Source organism: Nyctereutes procyonoides, unplaced genomic scaffold (assembly GCF_905146905.1).
Source record: "Nyctereutes procyonoides isolate TBG_1078 unplaced genomic scaffold, NYPRO_anot_genome, whole genome shotgun sequence".
In the NCBI taxonomy this organism is placed as follows: Eukaryota; Metazoa; Chordata; class Mammalia; order Carnivora; family Canidae; genus Nyctereutes; species Nyctereutes procyonoides.
This window is the reverse complement of record NW_026575159.1, coordinates 34,708,753-34,732,864: the sequence shown is the minus strand read 5'-3', so window position 1 is coordinate 34,732,864 and position 24,112 is coordinate 34,708,753. Positions and strand designations below refer to the sequence as shown.

At 39.9% G+C, this 24,112-nt stretch overlaps 2 pseudogenes; one reads left to right on the top strand and one right to left on the bottom strand.

The window, feature by feature from the left end:
• Positions 1-6,728: 6,728 nt before the first annotated feature.
• On the top strand, positions 6,729-7,401 carry LOC129502452 (ribulose-phosphate 3-epimerase-like; annotated as a pseudogene).
• Positions 7,402-22,550: 15,149 nt separating this feature from the next.
• Positions 22,551-23,912, bottom strand: LOC129502451 (DDB1- and CUL4-associated factor 4-like; annotated as a pseudogene).
• Positions 23,913-24,112: the final 200 nt, after the last annotated feature.

The window sequence follows — 24,112 nt, the reverse complement described above, 5'->3', positions numbered from 1 at the left end:
CACTAGGCAAACAAGTTTAATCAATTATTCTAATATTTACAACGAGCTATTATTATCACTCCCCCCAATTTGTAGATCGAGAATCAGAAGTTTTGAGTGGGCTAGTGACTTCCCCAAGGCTCCCAGCTAGCCAAGGGACCCAAGTAAGCCTACAGTTTTAACTTCTCTATAAATTCAGTGCTTAAATACTAATCAATAGATTCATATAGCATAGAGATCAATGAAAACCCTAAGTATAAAGAGCAGAGGTTGGGATCAAACAGACCTACACTTTTGCCATGGACCAGACAGTTATTAGTTGTGCTGATTAGCAAAGTTACTTAGGTCTATGACTGCAATTATCTCTGCCTTGTCAGATTTTCAAAAATTCCATGAGGCTCTTATTTAAAGCTCTTAGCATAGGAGTTACTGATAATTAAAAATAATAATAATAATAATTACAAAATTCCCTCTGTCGAAGTCACAGAGTAACTTAACATTTCAGTTACGTGGCCAGAGTAGTTAGTAGTTAGATATATAATGTTTCTTGGGGAACCAAAGTTTCTAATTGAGAGATTTGGTTAACTCATTAATATTGTGAAGGGGATATAAATATATTTTACACACATACACACCCCAATATGGTTATGGCTAGAATTACAAAAAAAATTTTTTTACATTTTTTATTGGAGTTCTATTTGCCAACATATAGTATAACACCCAGTGCTCATCCCATCAAGTGTCCCCATCATTGCCCATCACCCAGTCACCCCAAACCCCTGCCTACCTCCCCTTCCACAACCCTTTGTTCATTTCTCAGAGTTAGGTGTCTCTCATGGTTTGTCTCCCTCCCTAATTTTTCCCACTCAGTTCCCTTCTTTCCCCCTATAATCCCTTTCACTATTTCTTATATTCCCCGTATGAGTGAAACCATATGATGACTGCCCTTCTCCGGTTGACTTATTTCACTCAGCATAATACCCTCCAGTTCCATCCATGTTGAAGCAAATGGTGGGTATTCGTCCTTTCTGATGGCTAATATTCCATTGTATACATAGACCACATCTCTATCCATTCATCTGTCGATGGACACCAAGGCTCCTCCCACAGTTTGGCTAATGTGGACATTGCTGCTATAAACATTGGGGTACAGATGTCCCTGGCATTTCACTGCATCTGTATCTTTGGGGTACATCCCCAGCAGTGCAATTGCTGGGTCTTAGGGCAGCTCTATTTTTAATTTCTTGAGGAACTCTATACTGTTTTCAAGAGTGGCTATACTAGAATTACATAAATTAATGGGTACTTAGTTCACACAGGACCTGGGACAGAGCGAGCACTAAAGGATATAATTTCCTTTGCTAAAAATGGCTTTATTCATACAGACATAAATGATTACAAAAATTAAGTGGAATAAATAAGTATTTTATACAGAAGAATTGCAACGAAGTTACACAGATACTCTTCCCCCGAGGAGTTTTCACCCATTAAACGTTGGCTGCACTTAAGGACTTGCTTCCAAAGAATACAGTACAAGAAGAAGGGGGAAGTAGCTTTATAGTGGAGAAAACTGTCAAACACTCACCAGTGTATGGACAGCAGAGAAACCTTGCAAACTCTATGTCAAAGCCACATGATTAAGGTTAACATTATCAATGATAATGTATGTTCAGAGTCTATACCCTTGATGTGATAAGAATAGTACATCTGCAGATTTAAAAAAAATTCATAACCTTAGCCTAATCATGAGAGAAACATTAAAATACATGAACAGTGTTCAGAAAAACAGCCTCGGTCTTTAAAAACAAAGTCTGAGTCACAATCCAGAAAAGTCTAAGGAGACATGACAACTAAGTGTAATGTGGTCTCCTAGATGGGATATCAGAAAAGAAAAGGGAAATGATGTAAACATCAAGGAAATCTTAAGAAAATGGACTTTAGTTAATACTAAGTATCAACCTCAGATCATTAATTCTAACACAGGGACTACACTAAGATGTGGTGTAGTTCCTCACAGGGAAAATGGCCTGTGGGGCAGATAGAAACTATCTGTGTAACTTTTCTGCAAATCTAAAACCTACTCAAAAATAAAAGGTTTATTTCTTTAAATGAAACACTTCGTGGAAGAGATGTAAAATGTGGGTAGAATTCTCTAAAAGGAAGTCACTGGCAACCATGAGAATGTAAAAAGCACTCAATGTCATACACACAACGTAACATTCAGCCTTAAAAAAAAAAAAGAGAAACGTTAACACACAGTATTACATGGAAGAAGCTTAAACATATGCTTGGTGAAGTCAGCCAGTCAAAAATATTGTTCCTAGAGTAATTAAATTCATTGAGACAGAAAGTCGAATAGTTGTTGACAGGAGAGGAGGGATGGCAAATGGGGAGTTCCTGTGTAATCGTTAACAGTTTCAGCTGCGGAAGATGTTAAGTCCTGGAAATAGATGGTGATCGTCCCACAACAATGTGAATGCACTTACCACCACAGAACTGTACATGTAAAAATGGTTAAAATGCTAAGTTTTATGTTATATATGTTCTTGGTATTTGTTTGTTTTGCTTGTTTTTTAAACAGGTTCCTCTTCCAGTGTGGAGCCCAGCATGGGGCTTGAACTCACAACCCTGAGATCAAGACCTGAGCTTAGACCACGAGACAGATGCTTAATCGACTGAGCCACCTGGGTGCCACATATATGTTTTAACACAATAAAATAGGTGCCTAATGTCAAAATCAATTCATACATATGTAGCATTGCGAGTTCTTTGAAAGGAGGTATCATAAATTTTTATTCATTTTATTATTAAAGATCTCTTAGTGCCTACAGTGGCACCTGAAATGTATCAGGCATATCAGGACAAAAACATCAGGATGTGATACTTGAGATTTAATTAAATATGAGGGGAAGGTGTGATTTCACAGAAAAATACAGAATTTAATGATATTACCACAATTACTTTATTTTACTACCACAACTTTTAACCATTATAATGGAGACGCTGGTTTCACACCTCGGGAAGAGTGGAGTTTTAATAGGGGTGTGTACTTTTCTTTAAACGTTCTATTGACGAAGATTAAAAGAGGCTCTTTTAAAAGTTGCCCTCAAAAATTCTTAAAAGAGAAAATGTAGTTTCAGAGATTTAGAATTTATAAACTTAACATAAATGTTAACTTAAGCCAAGGCAATTCAACTTTTTGAGTAAATTTGAAATTCTTACATGCCCTGTTACTAAATATTATTTTGAAGCGTGCATTATCGCTTGTAAAAATCCACAAGTTACATTTTAAAACCTTTTTGGACTGTGTTTGGCCTCTAGGCCTAGATCCTCATTCTCTCTCTCTTTCTTTCTTTTTTTTTTTTTTTTAAGATTTATCTATTTATTCATGAGAGACAGAGAGAAAGAGAGGCAGCAACACAGGCAGAGGGAGAAGCAGGCTTCATGCAGGGATCCTGACGTGGGACTCGATCCTGGGTCTCCAGGATCATGCCCTGGGCTGAAGGCAGCACTAAACCACTGAGCCACCCGGGCTGCCCCTCATTCTCTATTTGGGCTGCAATATCCCTGGAAGAAGCCTCTAACACCCACTGTGTCTGTGCTTTCACTGAACTAAAATTCACACTGGATGATATATGTTTTTCCTACTGGAGCTCTCTGCATTTTTCCAGAGGGTCTTGCCTTACAAAAATCAGAATCATTGATTGGGATACAATCACGCATAATTTTTCTCCTTTCATGTGAAGTTGTAAAGTACGCTTTTATAGGCGATATCTCCAAATGTCAGATATTTAAAGCACATTTAGAATTGTTAGCAGTACGACAAACTGACCTGCAGCTTGAGGGTAGCATTTGGCTGGCTAGTATTGAGAATGAATAGATAATGTTGGCAGTAGATACAGTAGATAACCTCAAGTGTTTTGTATTAAATTTTGAAATTTCTTTTAAAATACCTAATGTAATACTTTTCACTGACAATACCTTTAACTGACAAAGTACCATGGGCTAGGCATTATGCTACTCTTTTAAAAGTATTATCTGGGGGCGCCTAGGTGGCTCAATTGGTTAAGGGTCTGCCTTCTGCTCAGCTTTCAGTCCCTGGTCCTATGATGGAGCCCCACAGGGGGCTCCCTGCTCAGCGGGGAACCTGCTGCTCCCTCTCCCTCTGCCCCTCCCCCAGTTCATGCTCTCTCTCTCTCTCTTTCTCTCTCCCTCTAGCTCTGCACTCTTTCTTAAATAAATAAAATCTTTAAAAAATATGTGAATTAAAAAATAAAATAAGAGTATTATCTGGTTTAATCTCAAAATAGCCATATCAATAAAGATTATTATGCCAGTTATATGAGGAAACTGAGGGTTTAATGATTAAATATCTACCTAAAGATTCATGCAACCAGCTAGTCAAGAAACTTGGTTCTACTCCAGGCACTGTGTACTTTCCTAACTCTAAGGAAGACACTAAACATGAAAGAGGAGTCTCAGGGTCCTTCTTTAATTTAGGTATATAGTCAACAGTTGAAGTCATTATTTGACATTTTTTAAGTTCTAGACATTTCCACTATAACATCTATAGTTTACTTCTCAATTGAAACTAAAGGCTGAGATTTGTTTAATGCTAAAGGACCATAACAGCTTAATATTAAAGTTTCATTTCATTTTTTAAAACCATATCTTATCCCTAACTATGTCCCACTTTTTTCCTAATGAAAAGTCATCCATAAAAATCCTGCAAAGGACAAATGAAAGAGTTGTGCCAGGTGCCAGATTGCTTTTGGTGGAAGAATTTGTACCTATACAGGATCACCCTGAAGATGGTATAATGTCACAGGATCATTCTCTGCCACCTCCCTTTTTCTCCTTTCTCCTTCCTTCCCCCCACCCCCGCATTGATAGGTTCTTTCTCTTTTTTCATTTCTTTTTTTCTCTTATTTTAACTCTTTCCTTCTTTTGTTTCTTTTTCCCCATAAACTACCTTTTAGTTTGATTGGCTAGTCCTGTCCCCTAGAGGGAAAGGAAATCAGCCCTGGAGCCTGAAGAAGGAAGATTTAGAACGAAGCATTTTAAGATCCACCTTTCCACTTACCCTTAACCCTTTTGCGTAAGCTACGTCTTTAAAATATTCTTTTGGCTCTGAGGTTAAAACAAGTATAAAAATCCATTTCAGTCCTTTCTCACCTCATTCCCTACATTTTCCTGTCAAAAATTTGGATATATGGCAATAACCCCTGTGTTTGCTGTTGGATCAAATTCACTTTATTTTCCCCATTTTAATAATCATTAAATAATAGTTATCAGTTTTGTTTCTATTTACCAGCTGATGACAATGTCAGCTACTATGAAGCCATTAGACAATACCGTTTTACTCAAAATAAAATAAAGCCTAAGTGAAGTGTTTTACTCATGACTCTGGCTCAGGCTAGAGGTTGTCTTTCTGCTTTAAAACTTTTTCTAATTGTTTTATTCTGATATTTTGTATTTCACATATGGTGGTTGTTACTTTTGAAGTCGCATGAAAGAAAAAGTAAATTAATGGAGCAACCTACCACTGTAGAATATTAAAGAGGCTCTGATGGGACATTGAGGAAATAATCAAATATTGGAAAAATGTTTAACTGCGTCTATTTAGGACGTCTTTATGCATGTCCGCTCAGAAGGATAAAGACCTCTATGCAGACACAGTGCATTCCAGGTGAAGCAGCTACCTGCCCGCCCAGGACTCACCTGGGGGCGCGCAGCCTAGTGGCTCCCTTCCAGGGCGACTGGGGGTACGACCTATACTCCTCAGGGTTCGCCTCCCACCTGAAGCCCAGCTGTTGAAGGTCACCTTTCCCTAGGGTCACGGTCCCGCTCCTGAGCCGCCCCTGTCACCCAGGCAGCAAAGGCCCGGCCTCCTGACCCGGGCGGGGCCCCTCAGACAGCCACCCAGCTCCAAGCTCACCTGCGGGCTGGCCGACCTACGGCGGGTTGCGGGCAACCTGGCCTCGCCCCCCGCGGTCCTGCTCCAGGAGGTGCCCTGGGGGGCGCGCGGGTCTGCATCAGCTGGCGCCTTCCTCGCAGTCCACAGGTGCCGCTCTGGGAGCGCCCCATGGTAAATACCCTGTACGCTCCACACCTTTTCAGAGTCAGTTTGCTGGGAAACAATTTCCTCATGCTTCCATTCCTTCATATTTAAGATAGTGTAAGTAAATTTTTTTTTAAGTGTTAGTGATCTTAAAATTCAATTACTCTTAGTCGCAATCACCTCTGTGGCCTTGGCATCATTCAAGGTAATTAAAGGGACATTTCCATAACCTACAAAAAATCAATCATCGAGTTTTGAAAAAATCATGCACACACAGAAACAATTTTACCCATGAAGATAATAATTCCATGAAAATAAAGTCTGGAAATGGGTAAAATGGGGGGGGGGAGAGAAAGCTACAGTGAATATACAGTTCAAAATTAAATGTTTCAATTGAAAGTTATTTTTTGCCAATAGAAATTGGAACTACATTGTATCTCCACGAGGAGAAAGTGGAGAGAGCTGAACACCAAAAACAAGTGAAGAGTGGGATAGCAGGAGCTCCCTGCAGTACTGTCCTCGACCTTTGACCTCGCTCCAGGTAGGCAGATTCTTTGACACCCCTGTGCCTCCAGCACGCAGCAATTGTTCCTAAATAACTGCAATTTGCTACAACACAGAACATAAATTTCTCTTCAAAAAACATTTCAGAGGACTCGTGGGTAACTTGCTCTTAGGAACCAACACCATGGCATCTGGCTGCAAGATAGGCCTGTCCATCCTTAACAGCGATTTGGACAATTTAGGGGCTGAGTGCCTCCAGATCCTGGACTCTGGGGCCGATTAGTTGCACTTGGATGTAACGGACAGACGGGCATTTTGTTCCCAACATCACCTTTGGGCACCCTGTGGCAGAAAGCCTCTGAAAGTAGCTAGGCCAGGACCCTTTCTTTGATAATGCACGTGATGATATCCAGACCAGAACAGCAGGTAAAACCAATGGCTGTAGCAGGAGCCAATGGATACACCTTTCATCTTGAGGCAATGAAAACCCAGGGGCTTTGATTAAAGACATTCGGGAGAATGGGATGAAGCTTGGCCTTGCCATCAAACCAGGAACTACAGTTGATTATTTGGCACCTTGGGCTAATCAGATAGATATGGCCTTGGTTATGACAGTGGAACCTGGGTTTGGAGGGCAGAAATTCATGGAAGATATGATGCTGAGGGTTAATTGGTTGAGAATGCAATTCCCATCTTTGGACATAGAAGTCGATGGTGGAGTAGGTCCTGACACTATCCATAAGTGTGCAGAGGCAGGAGCTAACATGATTGTGTCTGGCAGTGCCATTATGAGGAGTGATGACCCCAGATCTGTGATCAACCTGTTAAGAAGTGTTTGCTCAGAAACGTTCTCTTGATCGATGAAACCACAAGGAGTCCAGTGTTTATGCTTATGAAATCTTTTTACTGGAAGATAAGAATATTGACTACCAAACCCTATCATGGTTGAAGGAGTGCTATTTTCCTGAGCAGCTGCTCATTCCAGTGACTAAAATCTATTCTGCAGAATGTTCCAACAGGTTCGAAATTGGTATATATGACTATGGAATAGTCCATATATAGCTATGGAATTTAAAGATTAGTGTGGTAAAATACAATTTTTACTGGGAGACTTGATTTTTATAAAGTAAAAATACACCTGTATTAAGGTTATAAACAGAAATGTGTCTTAATGCCTAATGAAGGCATACTAGCTACTAACGAAAAAATGTTTTCTTCTGCATTTTATATCTTCTCGCTTCTTGATTGTTTTCCAAAGCAAAGGAAGTCCCTAAAAAAATCAATAATTTCAGAACCAAGTAATTAAAATTGCTTATGTCCATTACTGAGTACAGAAAGGATGACCAATATAAAGAAAATAAAAGCATGACAAGAGGAAGGATGGGGGTGGGGGGGAGGGGGAAGATCTCTCTTCAAAAAAGAAAACAGTATTGTCCTTGCAATTCAAATGCCTTTGCCTATTATCATTATGTAACCTAACAAAAGTGTTCCTCCCATGAAATCCATCAGCACTGCTGTGTTTTATCATTCCTTGTGACTTAAATTCACTCAGGGTATCTTAGTGTTCTGGAGCCACTTGGAAACCTGAAAGAATAAGGACAACAAAAACAACTCTTGGAAGAAACATTAAGGTATTACGTAATACTTTAAACAGTTTTGCACTGGAAGTCCATGTTTCCCACTCACCTGCTCATTACTGATGCTATAATAGGGATCAGGTCAAAAAATTTTTTTTTCATCTTAAGGTGCCCATTTGAATACTCCTCTCCCCAGCCAAAAAAATAAATATATAGACCATGTCTGCTCTGAAAGACTCATTAAAATGAATTCAGGTTGTGGCCAGGGCTACACTGTAAGTTAGAAATACAACTCTAGTAACTCTATTCTTAAAACAGACTGGACCATGGATTTTGACAGATGGTGACAAATTGGAAATAATTTACTCATTCATTTTATTATTTAGTAACAGAACTGACAATATTGACTAAAGCTAGTTCAGATTTTTAGTCTTTTCCTATAGCAAGTTTTCTGTTTCACATTCTCTTTGTGCTTCTTCCTTGATCTGCCTTTCTCACATTGAGTCTCTATTTAGTTTTAGTTTTAGTTTTTTAAAAGATTTTGCTTATTTGAGAGAGAGAGAGAGAGAGAGAGAGAGCATGCATGAGGGGCAGGGAGACAGAGAAGCAGGCTCCTGACCCAGCAGGGAGCCTGATGCAGGGCTTGATCCCAGGACCCAGGGGTCATGACCTGAGGTGAAGACAGATGGGTTTTGTTTGTTTGTTATATATATATATATATATATATATATATATATATATATATATATTTATTTATTTATTGAAGTTCAATTTGCCAACCCAGAAACCGAAGCCAAGAAATTAACATAAAATATTTACATCCCTAGGGTTCTTGAGGAAGTAAACAAAATCATCTGTCCAAAACCTTTCGCAACTCAGGGATAACAGCATTCTCACAGAAAACAGGTCTCATTGAACAAGAGCTAACAATATCACTTAGGACAAAGATGACAAAAACAGATTAAAAAAATGAAAGGACAAGTGGTTAATGAAAATAAAAAAATTAAGGTATACCTCCACAGAATTGGAGATGAAGGAACTGTTTGAAAACATGACAACATAGACATGCTTTAGATGACTCAAGAGATTAAATAAGACACGTGAATCAATAAGAAGAATAGGAGAACATGAAATAAAACAAGTAGCTTTGAAAAAAACTAAGAAAAGTAAATTGTATTTTAGAAACATTGTCATCATTGTAATAAAAAAAAAACCAATAAGTCAATTACAATGAAAAAAATAATTAATGTCCTCGTGGCCATATTACCCGGATTTAAATACAGGGAGACACAGGTGTGGAAAATGCTCAAGACAGATCAAAAATATAATAATCAAAAAACAAAAACGGTCTACTACATGTGTCTTAGAACTTTCAAGCATAAAGAAAAGGAGGGGAGAAGTAATACTTAAAGAGGTTATTTCTGATCATTTAAAATGCTTAAAGAAAGAAACATGGATTCAAAAGGAAGTAGCACAGCCTGCCCCCCAAATTTAAATAAGCATCAATCTTCTACCTAGTCATATAAAGAAGAACTTAAAATATAGAAGAGCACTCTTAAAAACAACTTTAGGAAAAAGGTGGATTTTCTAAAAAGAGATTGGGATTTGTTTTTTGTATATTTTTTATTGGAGTTCAATTTACCAACATAGCATAACACTCACTGCTCATCCTCTCAAGGGTCCCCCTCAGTGCCCATCACCCAGTCACCCCATCCCCCCACCCACCTCCCTTTCCACTACCTCTTGTTCATTTCCCAGAGTTAGGTGTCTCTCATGTTCTGTCACCCTCACTGATATTTCCCACTCATTTTCTCTCCTTTCCCCTTTATTCCCCTTCACTATTTTATATATTCCCCAAATGAATAAGACCATATAATGTTTGTCCTTATCCAATTGACTTACTTCACTCAACATAATACCCTCCAGTTCCATCCACATCAAAGCAAATGGTGGATATTCATCATTTCTGATGGCTGAGTAATATTCCACTGTATACATACACCACATCTTCTTCATTCATCTGTTAATGGACACCGAGGCTCCTTCCACAGTCTGGCTATTGTGGACATTGCTGCTAGAAACATCGGGGTGCAGGTGTCCTGCCGTTTCACTGCATCTGTATCTTTGGGGTAAATCTCCAGCCAGTGCAATTGCTGGGTCGTAGGGCAGTTCTAGTTTTAACTATTTGAGAAACCTCCACACAGTTTTCCAGAGTGGCTGCACCAGTTCACATTCCCACCAACAGTGCAAGAGGGTTGCCCTTTTTCCACGTCCTCTCCAACATTTGTTGCTTCCTGTCTTGTTAGTTTTCCCCATTCTCACTGGTGTGAGGTGGGATCTCATTGTGGTTTTGATTTGTATCTCCCTGATGGCAAGTGATGCAGAGCATTTTCTCATGTGCTTGTTGGCCGTGTCTATGTCTTATTTGGTGAAATTTCTGTTCGTGTCTTTTGCACATTTCATGATTGGATTGTTTGTTTCTTTGCTGTTGAGTTTACTAAGTTCTTTATAGAGCTTGGACACTACCCCTTTATCTGATAGGTCATTTGCAAATATCTTCTCCCATTCTGTAGGTTGTCTTTTAGTTTTGTTGACTCTTTCTTTTGCTGTGCAGAAGCTCTTTATCTTGATGAAGTCCCAAAAGTTCATTTCTGCTTTTGTTTCCCTTGCCTTAATAGATGTATCTTGCAAGAAGTTGCTGTGGCCAAGTTCAAAAAGGGTGTTGCCTGTGTTCTCCTCTAGGATTTTGATGGAATCTTGTCTCACATTTAGATCTTTCATCCATTTTGAGTTTATCTTTGTGTCTGGTCCTAGTTTCATTCTTCTGATGTGGCTGTTCAATTTCCCAGTACCATTTATTGAAGAGACTGTCTTTTTTTTCCAGTGGATAGTCTTTCCTGCTTTGTCGATGATTAGTTGACCATAGAGTTGAAGGCCCATTTCTGGATTCTCTATTCTGTTCCATGGATCTATATGTCTGGTTTTGTGCCAGTACCAAATGTCTTGATGATCACAGCTTTGTATTAAAACTTGAAATCTGCCATTGTGATGCCCTTGGCTCTGGTTTTCTTTTTCAATATTCCCCTGGGTATTCGGGGGTCTTTTCTGATTCCACACAAATCTTGAGATGATTTGTTCCAAGTCTGTGAAGAAAGTCCATGGTATTTTGATAGGGATTGCATTGAACTTGTACAATTGCCCTGGGTAGCATAGACATTTTCACAATATTTATTCTTCTAATCCATGAGCATGGAATATTTTTCCATCTCTTTGTGTCTTCCTCAATTTCTTTCAGAAGTGTTCTGTAGTTCTTAGGGCATAGGTCCTTTGCCACTTTGGTTAGGTTTATTCCTAGATATCTTATGCTTTTGGGTGCAATTGTAAATGGGATTGATTCCTTAATTTCTCTTTCTTCAGTTTCATTGTTAGTGTATAGAAATGCCATTGATTTCTGAGCATTGATTTTGTATCCTAAGGCAGACGTTTAACTGACTGAGTCACCCTAGTGTCCCTGAGTCTCTACTTTAATAGCTAAAGTAAAAGGTACTATACAGTGGGCAAGGATCAAGTGCTGATGACCTTGGACAGAGGAGAGATTTACAAGAGGTTGCATTTTGGGAGAAAAATTGGAGGCCAATATTCAGAGAGAGAGAAACTCACTGTTGTCTCACTGAATTATTTAGCCTGGTATTTTGGTTTCATCTCACATCATTAAAAGAAGATGAACTATACTTTTAATCTCTATAAGTACTTGGAAGGAAAAAGTGAGGAAGAGAAAAGCAGAGAGAGAATGGGATAGACACAAAGAGAATGGGACAATCAAGGAAGCCTAGATTCAGCTGTGAGATAACTTAGTAGTTTTAACACTAAATTTTTTACTTTTTTGTTAGTACCTAAGGTCCATCACAAATTGGGAAAGGAAAAAAAAATGGGAATGGGCTCTTCCCATGCCATCTTCATTCAGGGAAGAGCATACACTCTTTGGAAAAGGTGTAAGCTAAATGGCACCTCAGCACTTAAGTGCTTCTGCTTATGTTTCATTGGCCATGCAATTCATGTGGCCATGCCTAATTTCAAGGCACAAGCTTCCTACGTGTTCAAAAGAAGAAAAAGCTAAAATCTTAGTGAAAAATTTAATATCCACCACAGCCTGATTATTTTCAAATAGGAATATGAGATTGCATACACACACACATAAGGTTAGATAGATTGATTGATGGGTTGGGGATGATCTAAACAGCTTGTTAAGACAAGAATACAGGCCCAAATGGAGCTGCTCATGCTAAACCCTGTATCACCAAAACAAGACTATAAATACCAATCAGTCAAGAACCTACCTCATCAGCACTAGTAAGGTCATCTGGCTGCTAGATTCCTGCACTCCCCAAAAGGACAGTGACCTTGCAATAACCAACCTGCTTTTTTGTCTTGGGTAACTTCCTTGTTCCCTCATCCTTCTGCCTATAAAAGACTTTCATTTCACACAGGCCCTCAGAGCTCCTTTCTGTCTCCTAGATAGGATGCTGCCCAGTTGGAATCACTGTTTGCTCAGATAAACTCAAAACATTTTTAATATGCCTCAGTTTATCTTTTAACAATCCAAATCCATTTCCTTGTACCCTGCAATTGTGCTTGCTCTAGGATTATTATCTAGAATTTGAAAAATTATTTTTAATGGAGTTTCGTGGTAGGCATCTCAAAACAAAACAAAAACATAACCTGTAAAGGAGATTAGGAGGGGTGACTTGAATAGGTAATCTTGTTATCTCTCAGTATATTTCAGTAAGTGGCTTTTTACAGAAAATATCCTTGCAGTCTTTTTATTTTCTATCTTAAATCAAAAGTGAGTGGGTATCAATATATATCTATATATATTTGAAGAGATTCTATCTAAAAGCAGCAATCTTGGTATGCCTGGGTGGCTCAGGAGGTTGTGTCCAACTCTTGATTTCAGCTCAGGTCATGACTTCAAGGTCATGAGGTGGAGCCCTGCATTGGGCTCCGTGCTTAGTGGAGAGTCTGCCTGAAAGTCTCTCCCTTTGCCCCCACCTCCCCACTCTTGCACTTTCTCTCTCAAATAAATAAATCTTTAAAAAAAAATTGAAAAGTAAAAGTACCAACCCTGCCACCTACTCCTTTAATACAATGCAAACAATTTTGCAGCTCTTCAGTATGTTATTTTTCAATATTTCTGTTAACATTCTCTGAAAATTTAGTAATGCATTTCTGCAGTATTTAAAAACATATTTGGAGATCCATATTTTTAAACTTTTACTGTAATAAAGTTCCTCTGCAATATATTGCTTAGTTGGGGCTCGACACCATTGATAGAAAAGATAAAGTGGAATTTGAAGGAATATAAATATTAATAGGAAAGTAGGGAATGATGTAAATTTCTAAATAATTGATAGAATCAAATGGCTAGTTCAAGCTGGCCTGCATACCAAACTCTAATTCGTGAAATCTAATCTTAAATTTATTTCAAGAGTAAAGCCTTACATGTGTTTACTCCTCTACCCTGGGGTCTAGACAATATGGAGAAAAAAAATGATATATATTTTTAAGGTTTTTATTTAGTTAAGTAATCTCTACACCCAACATGGGGCTTGAACTCATGACCCGAGATCGACAGTTAAGACTCTCAAGAGTAAGACTCTTCCAACTGAGCCAGCAAGGAGCCTCAAAAGTTTTATAATTTTAGCAAAAATAGATGTAAACTGGGTAAAGTTAATAAGTTATTCTAAAGAATATAACTGCAAAATAAAAACTGTTAGTGAGATTATTTTAGGATTAAATTTACTTTGCATTAATCCATATATGAATAATTAAATCATAGATCAAAGACACTAAATTGGAAGCCCAGAAACAAATCTTATTTACTTAGTATTCTTGGCTAAATAATGAAAATGTGAGTAGAAATACTATTTTAGATTTTGAAGACATAACAATGAAAAGAAAATAATTTTCATTGTAGTTTTCCATTACATTATCCATAAAAAAAAAAAAAAACTACACAGGAATTATACATTTAGAATATAGACCCTAAATCTGAGGAACTTTATTTCTTGGTAATTTCATCTATGTCTATTTCAGTGAAGCAATCATAAAGGAAAACTTGGAGTTTTGCAGGCATCTCAAAATCAATCCGTATCTTCCTAAAGTCAAGAAAATGATATGACCAAGAGGAAACCCATTCTGACCAAATAAGCATTTTGAATCTTTAATTTGTTAGTATCTGTGTCTTTGTGTTAATTTATATGCTAACAACGCATGTTCCCAAGTTTTCAAGAACTTCAGAATGCTGAAATAATCCACTTTTTTTCCTCTTGCAATCTTCTCTCCCCCTATGCTGACTTTCAGATTTTGAAATTCAGTCCTTTCTTCTGAGCATCTGGCATAAATCTCCATCAGACTCAAAGAGGAGGGGCAAATTCTGTGGTTTGCATGAGAACAGCCTGACAGTTGCCAGTTTAATCCCTTGACAATGCAAAAATGTCTTCAAGGAGGGAATCCCACTTAACATGCAAACAGTCAAGCTTGATAGAGTTGGTTTCTTTCCATGTTGGTGATATTAATTAGAATGAAACAGAAGAGCATCCATTTTTAAATTTTTTTTGAAAAATAGTTAAAATCATAGAAAAGGAATTTTATGCCAGCATCTAGATAACTCAGATTTACATAGTAAACTTGAAACCACATTGTATATTTATAAAATGTGAATTATTAAGCATACTGATAACTTTGAACATACTATAATACAATAGTTTGGTAAAAACTTTGAGGAATCCTTAAACTTAAGACCCTGAATACAGGATAGATATTGGAAAAAAGAGAGGTGCTATGGGTGGGGTGGACAAGGGATGATTTTCATGCTTTTACATACGTGCTTTTATTTTTTTTCCTGACACATCCCTTAGCTTTAACCAGATAAACCTCACCACCATGGCTGTGATCTGGCCCAATCTTGTAATTCTGGGCAGAACTCCATTTACTGGAAACCTTCTATGCCTGCTCCCCCCAAAGTTATAGCTGTTTGTCCTTTCATGAGTTATTCCCTAAATCCAGTCTTCTTCAGTTATGCATTCCAGCAATTCACAAGCCTTGGAGCCAGAAAGAGTCACAACTAATCAGAGACTTCCAGAGAGAAAGTCAAATGCTGTCTCCCACGTATTGTCCTGGCATCTACTACAAAACCATGGCAGAATTATTTTGCTCCCCACTGCGGTCAGCACCCCTGGGTGCATTGTTCATAATCAAAATTAGAGTTGAGCCTGTTCTGAAATCACTCTTTGTGTCCTCGTTGAGAACAAACTGGTAAGAATGGACCACTTCTAGTTCCCTTTCTGTGTTTCTATCTACTAGAGAGAGAGAGCTGTTCTCATGTCTCGGTTTAAGCCATGACGTCTGAGAGAATCTTGGGGCAGATAGAATCTCATTACAATCACTACCAAGTACAACTCTTTATTTACAAGTCTCATTCTTATTTTACATCCTCCCCAGCCTGCCTCGGAGCAATAATAGCTAACGCACAAATTATTTACCATCATTGGGCACTCTTTGAAGTGCTTTACACATTTATTCCTTGCGTGAGGCACTCTGGACACCTTCTCAGATTTCCTTGATGGCCCGTCCCACGGAGGCCTCCCTGCACTGGCTCTCTTCCCCATTTTCGGACTGTGAGGGATCTCTCTGCAGGGTTTCTCAAGGAAACACCAAGGGCTGAATGACAATCTGGGAATCTAGGAGAGCCAACTCCAGGTTAAAGTGAACTTTGAACTTTGACCAATAGGAAAGAACCAAAAAGCAGTCACCACGATAACTTCTCCCTCCCTTCTCTGTGGCTCTTCCCTGTGCAACCTTTCTAGGTAATTTACACATACAGAATAAACATACCTGCCAAGAGACCCAGTTTTTCTCTAGGTGGTTTGCTGTGAAATAGCGCCCAGATCAACAAATGTCACATCATGTTACCTTCTTTGTTACTGCAGTTAACTTTTTCTCTGACTCTTAATTGCCCTGGGTTGTAACCACCAAAATAAAGGGCTAACCTCTTAAATCTTTCCTCCTGCTATGCTTTCTAGAGGACCTGAACTAAGGTCCTTATTTAATTTCTATAAAAATCCTTTAAAGCAGGTATGGTGGTTTTGCCTATTGTACAGATAAGAAAACTGACACAGGGACACCTGGATGGCTCAATGGTTAAGCATCTGCCTTCGGCTCAGGTCGTGATCCTAGAGTGCTGGGATCAAGTCTGCATGGGGCTTCCCCTCAGGGAGCCTGCTTCTCTGCCTGTGTCTCTGCCTCTCTCTGTCTCTCATCAATCAATAAATAAAATCTTTAAAAAAAATGAAACTGTGATTAAGTCACTTATTCAAATTAATGCAGCTAGTAAATAGCAGGCCAGGATATAAACACAGGCCTCTTTGGTCCAGAAGTGCATGCTCTTAAATCACGGCTGTGTGATGTCTGGATCAAGAGGCCAGTTTGGAGCCAAATCTCCTCTGGAGTCAGCTTCATCTCTATAAGCACAAGGAATGATTAGAAAGATTAAAAAAAATACTGGAAATAGTTGTCTTGCATACTGGACAATACCACAGAAAGTGTGAAAATAGGCAATGCCACGATATCAGTTAGATCTTCTATCTAATTGGAATATCACTGCCAAGGGGTATCTGCTAACTAGCTAACTAACTAACTATATATATATGCAGGGTAGAGTTTTGTTTTGTTTTGTTATAGCACCATCAGTGCCAGAATATTCTAGAAATACCAGAAAATCATTTGAATAAACAAACTCTGGATTACTAAATTCTTTTGAGTAAACCTCTGAAAAATATCCCTTCCTTTTTATATTTCTTATGTATTAACTTATGGCAAAATATATCTTTATTAGTTTTAAATAATAAATCTATCCATACTTTAGGATGAGGTATTTATTAATGATTGATTCTTCCGAATTCTGACTGTATGTCATTTTATTTTTTTTACAAGATGTATTTATTTATTTTAAAGAGAGAGAGAAAGAATGTGACTAAGGGAGGGGCAGAGGGAGAGGAAGAGAGAGAGAATCTCAAACAGACTCCCTGTTGAGTGTAGAGACTTACTCAGGGCTTGATCAATACCCTGAGATCATGACCTGATCCGAAACCAAGAGTCGGATGTTCAAATGATGGAGCCACTCAGGTGCCCCTTATTATTATTATTTTTTTAAGAGACAGAGAAAGGGGATGTTGAGGAAAGGCAGAGGTAGAAGGAAATAAAGAATCTTAAGCAGGCTGCATACCCAGTGTAAGTCTGACATGGGGCTTTATCTCATGACCCTGATATCACCACCTGAGCCGAGGTCAAGAGTCGATCACTTAACCAACTGAGCCACCCGGGTGCCCCTTGACTGTATGTCATCTTACAGTGGAACTTCCCTTTTCAAAATCAAACTTAATAAATTCTCAAATTAATGTGGCAGTGCAGATTCTTATCACTCAAACTTAAAAAGCAGTTGTAATAAAATTATAAAACTAGGAAATACATAGCCTGGCTAGGGAAAATATAAAATTAATATTTGTTTATTGGGGATGAGAACTTGAATTGTTAACATAAAAAAGTTGGGAAATCTAAACACTTGTTCTTAGTAATATTTTCATGTGTATATACAATAATAAATCTGATAACCTATTAAATGCAGAATGGACTACGGTCTGCCTCAAGCACATACAAACCATTCCACTCATTCCAAAAGATCAGTTATAGTTCTTTCAGGAAATTGTGGAGGAACCTCCAAATCCAGGTGAATTTTTGGGGAGTTTAAATTCCAAACTTTATGTTCTTCAGACTCATAATCTAAATATTATTTTTTAAATCCCCATTCTTTCTATTTCCCACATACAAATCATTAGATTTTACTAATTCTCCCTTTACAGCATTTTCTCAGCTTTAACATTTCCTTTCATTTTCAGAGCTTTAGTACACTCTATTTGCAGACTGTAATCCAACCGATATGGCCCCAGGCATAGTAGATACTGTACTGCATCCCACAGCTTTAGGGAGAAATATTTCCCTAAATGACTTTGTGAATTGCATTTCCTCCCCCAAATTTGTGAGGCATTCCATATTCCATCACAATCACAATCCTCCGTTTGATCAAAAATATCTCTTCATATACAGCTGGCTACAAATTCTCAAATCATTTTCATGTGTTCCCTTTCCATTTAGAACCTCCAACACTATTCTGTCGATTTTCACAATCTGTCACTCTTCAATCTGTAGGCAGAATGGTATCATTGTTACATTTTTTGTATATTTCTCTTTTTGGTATTATGTTGGGTTTTCTTTAGTTATATCTGAATTTTTTTTAAGATTTTATTTATTTGAGAGTAAGGGAAAGAGCATGAGCAAGGCAGAAAGGGAAAAGCAGGGAGACCAATATGGGGCTTAATCCCAGGACCCTGGGATCGTGACCTGAGCTAAAAGCAAATGCTTAACCAACTGAGCCACCCAGTGTCCCAATAGATTTGATTTTTTAATCCAATCAAATCTCAAGCATAATTAATAGGGTCCTCCAAGGAAACATATATACATTCACACATATGTCAATATATATAAGTGTGTATATTAACACACACACACATACATCCTAATTATATCCTATGCATCTATATATGTATGCATGTATCATACACACACATACATGCACACAATATTTATTTATTTATTATAAGGAATTGGCTTACATGATCATGGAGGCTTGTGAACTCAAAAACTGCACTATAGACCAACAGGCTGGAAACCCAGGATAGCTAATGGTGCAAATGAAATCCAAAGGCAATCTGACAGTATTCTGGAAAATTATCCAGAGGAATTTCAGAGAAGCTGTGGTCTTTTTATTCTATTCAGGCTTTCAACTGATAGACCAGGATCACCCTCATTATGGAGAGTAATCCACTTATTCAAAGTTTACCAATTTAAATGCTAATCTCATCCAAAAACACCTTCCAAGTTCATACATAAAAATAACTCTCATAATGCTATTTTATTCCTCTGCCCCCATAGCAGTAGCCAGTACTCATACTCTGTTTAGCAGTGGATAGTTTATAACTTAGGTGACAAGGTCATAGTATGTTTTGCAGATGTCTGAGAAATAGATTAGGCTGGAAAAGATAATTTTGCATAATAAAAATGTAATAGGTTAATAAAAATTGATTTTTATGATCTTTATTTTTTATGTTATATCCTTAGAAATCACGGAATTCACAAATAATGCACGTCACAAAAGTGATTTTCAGTTTCTAAGCTCTCTATCACACTTTTAGATAACTCTTCAGTAACTTGCAATGTAGGGTAGACATGAAACTCAGACTGGAGTCAAACTACTTGAGATTTAAATCCTGGTTCTATCCCTGAGAAGCTGTGTCACTTTGGGCAAGGCACTTCATCTCTCTGTTCCTCGATTTACTCACATATACAATATTGATTAAATCTTCTTTATGAGCTGTGTTACAGACTAAATGTTTGTACTCCCTCAAATTCATTTGTTGAAATCTTAACCTGTGAAGTATGATGTTGGAAGTGAGACCTTTGAGAGATAATTAGGATTAGGTTGGGTCATGAGCATGGCACCCTCATGATGAGATTATAGCCCTCATTTTTAAAAAGAGGATGAGACAGATCTCTTTTTCACTCTTTCATACAAGGAAGCTGGAGAGAAGCTCTCACCAGAATCTGACCAAGCTGGCACCCTGTTAGATTTCCCAGCCTCCAGAGCTGTGAGAAATAAATGTTATTTAAGCTACGCCACATATGGTATTTTTGTTATTACAGCCCAAGCCAACAAAGACAGGTCATTAGGAAAATTAAACGAGTTAATATTTGCAAAGTCCTTAGAATAATTTCGCTGCTACTGACTACTTTATGAGTTTGCTAAATAATAAACAAACAAACAGAAACAAAATATTTGTCTTGCATTAGGCAGGGGTCTTTTCACTGCTGTGAACTGACTTTGGAGAAGTGCAAAATCAGTGTGACTATTTTAGCTAATTAAATCCTCAAATTCACTTAAATAAACATTTTATATGAGTCAAAATAATGAGCTTGAAAGTGTTTGCATGAGATATTTGCTCTAATGGTCAGATCTGTGTGAGCAGGACAATGCTAGCTTGCCCTGTTGAAGAAATGAAGTTGTCAGTGTCATTGCGGCACACCAGTGTGCATAACTGCATGCAGATGAGTGGACAGTTTAATCTCTTCGACAAGTGAAAAGTCAGCAAGTTTAGTGAAGTGGGGCTGGTGGGATGTTTGGCATTGTACACACACATGAACTTATTAGCCAGTATTTCCTTTTCAGTTTTTATCCAATGTATGTCATTGTATATAAGCCCAGACCAATGAAAATATTCCTGGGGGAGGGGTGGCAGAGAGGTTGGGTAATGCCTTTTTGTGCTGTATTTGATACAGTATTGAATTATAATATCCGCTCTCCTTGTATGCTATTTTTATGCTGTAAGGAGGGTAATAAATCTGGCCATGGTCAAATATTAATACCTATAATTACGTGAGGCTGCCTGAAGAACCTTGAGATGTTTCAAAAATTTGAAGATTTTTTTTTCTGAATTTCTAATATCAAATTCACCCTCTAAATAGAGCAGCTCCTACAGATAAATCCTCTCTACTGCTCCATGTCAGAAGACAAGAGCGCATGTGTCCATCTCCTTAGGCTTCCGTGGGTTAGCACAAGTTGACTAACCAAGGATTTATATGGCTTCTGCCCTGCGATTGCTGCATTCAGCCTCTGCTTGATCAGCAATAGATGCTGATGTCTGTTCCTAATTGCTGACTGGCTCTCCAGCTCTTGTACTATGAGAGATTGGGTCACAATGACCCAGAAGAGTAAAACCCTGAGGGAGGTAGCTCCGCATTTCCACACAAGGCTATCCTCTCATGTTCAGGTCAGACTGGGGGTCTGACTCCGTAGTAGGTAGAGCACTTAGGGGCATCTCAACGCACAGAAATATGGGGAAAGATCATGGGAGTATGGTGTTGGATTTGAAGAACTTGATTATTTTTTAACTGTAGTGGGGAAAAAAATGTAACGAAGCTACCATCCCGTGCTCATCCAATTGAATATAAGAGGCCACTGTAACCCCAACATGTTCCTCCCTAGACAAACTTCACAAAGGCACAGGAACGTGAGGACACTCCAAGCAGCAGCAAACAGCAATGATTCTCTCTTCTTTCCTTATTAGTGAGAGAAATTTTCAACACATATTTCATATTGATTTATAAGAGGTCCTTAAAATCTATATATAAATTTGTATATTTGATATTATTCTTTTCACTTATATGCTGAAAATGTAGGCTTACAGAATTTCTATCTTGTTTTGGGAACGTGTAGATGTTAAATGAATCCTTATTTTATGTTTAACTTGTGGTTAAAAAGGCCTCCTCTACCCCAAGATTACAGATTATTTACCAAAGATTTTTGCACATACTTACACAATTTCTTATTTTACATATAAATAACTGATTTTGTATAAATAGTGAATAAATGTCCATATTTATTTTTAACACCATTTGTTGAATGATTCAATTTCTCCTCACTAATTTTATTTATTTATTTTTTTCACAGTTCTTTCTAGTTTATTGTTTGGTAGAAAGACAGGCTCTTGAACACTGTATAAACATCTCAAGTGCTTCTTCTAGATTATGGAAAGTCAAGGCCAATTTTCTTTGAGACGGGGCCCTGTTATCTGACATTAAATCACCATTAAGCAAACAGAGCTGTTGCACCTAACATTCTGGAAGGCACCTCCACAAAGGCATGCTAGGACCTGTTTAAAACCTCAAGCATCTAGAAAGATCCATCTTTCCTTCCAATGCCTATGGATGGTAATAAAAGGAGAAAGTGAGGTCTGTGGATGTTGAATGAGTCTGAGAAGGCTTTTTAATGACTCTAAAATCCAGCCTTCCTTATCTCTAGAGACTCGGAGAAATGACTCCCCTGCCTGTCTCCCCGGCTGGCTTTCTCTAGTCCATAGGCAGATCTTTCTGGGACCTAGGCACTCACTGCACTACAGTCTCACCCAACCTCATCATTTGGCTTCTTGAAAGGGCTTTTGATAACAGAAACAGTTTTAATTTAGTTACTGCCAATCTTTAGCCCTTAGAAAAGTATTTTTTAAGAAAAAAAAAATGGAGGGGGGCACAGACTATTCTAAGGAATTCAACAAGGAAATAAGTACCTTTTATGAAAAGGACTTTTGAGTTCTCTGAGCTCACATCTTAACTGAAATAACTTTACTGAAGTGTCTCCACATAAAACAGCACCTACTTCCTGGCGGCTGGATGGATGGGTCTGTGTACACAGAGCGTCTATTTAAAATGCCCTTGTTGGAAACAGCATGTGTGACGGGAGTATGGCTGCTCCTTACTCCCTTAAGTCAAATCCACATCCATACAGGCTGTACCCTGTGGAATTGGGTGTAGGAGAAACAGTAACGGTCCTGCTGGACAGCCGTGAGCAGCCCGGGGCTCCCGGAAAGCCCCAGAGCCGAGAAGAGCAGGCCACACTGGGGATGTCAGCCTTCGAGGCAGGATGTGGGGAAGATGTGGCTCTGAGCAGGCAGGCGTCATGGAAGCTCCAGATTCTCGGGTAGCCTCCTGGCCCACTGTTACCTCCATTCCTCTTCCTCGTGCACACGCAGGGGCAGGCAGGCGTACTCGTTCACATGGCCTTCGTGCTGCTTTACACACTTGGTGGGCCGCAGGTCCCACAGCTTGGTCGTTGCTGCCATGTCGGATGCCGTCAGGTTTTCCTCCTCTTGGAGCATTTGCACAGAGGTCACTGCTGGGTCATGGGTAGGCGGGCGGCCTTCAGCCCTCGCGCTGATTTCGGCAACGCAGATCAATGGCAAAGGTCTCCCCGGAACGACGGCCGTCAAGCAGCAAAGGAGCCGTGAGAGCGGACCGCTGGGCCAGGACACCACTGCCGTCCCAGGGGCCTGCCAGTGTCCCGCCACCACGTTGGTCACTAGGACCCGCGGAGACCAGCCTGTACTGAAGCGGTTGTTGCCTGAGTGTTCAGGGACCACGCACAGGGGCAGGCGCCAGGGCTGCGGGCGCTGCAGAGCGCGCCGGTCCGGTCCGCGGGCGGCTGCTGACGAGCGGCGGCGCCGGGAGCGGGTGGCACAGCCGGGGGCTCTGCGGGTCACCCTGAGGCAGAGCAAGACGCCAGAGCCCAGGCCGTTCGGCCAGGCCCGGCACAGAGTTCTCCCTGCGGGTGCTGCAGTACAGGTGCAGTACAGGTGCAGTACAGGTGCAGTACAGGCTCTCACGCGCACGAACCCTGGGCGAGGGGGTCTTCGGGCCTCGCAGGCCGACGGCGCCGCACTTGGAGCCTCCGACCTTTACGTCGGTCGCTGTTGGCATCCGCCGGGAGGAGGCTAAGCCGCTCGCCCACGCGGAAGGATCCGCGAGCCGCATCCACCTCCGCGCAGGAGCTAAACGGCAGTAACTGGGGACGTCGGGAAGACCCAGCTTGCTTTTCTGTAGCAATGAATATGCGTTAAAGCCCGCTCTGGCTGTCTCCTTTTTCTACGCGTCTTCTTCCCCCAGCAGCTGCAGCCTCTTGCTCCCACCTCTGCCTGGCGGATGCTCTCCTTTGCCCGGGGCCTGCGCATGTGCCTAGGCAGTAGGCGGAAGTGGCGCTTCTCCTCCGGGTCAAAGTCCCACCCTGGCGGGTCTGGCACCGGAGGGTCCGCAGCCGCGCTGGACGCGGCCGACGGGGACCCATCGCCACCCATCGCCGCCCATCGCCGCCCATGGCAGCAGAGTCCCGGGGCTTCTTGGGGCCCTGGGCCGTGGCTCTCGGCACAACCACGCAGGCTGAGCCAAGCGCCCGCGGAGGCGCCCTCTCCCACGTCTTCTATTCCGCGGGTTGTTTTTATGCATCTCTGCTCCTCGCGGTCGGGGAGCCCGGGGCGGGGGGGGGGGGCAGACCTCC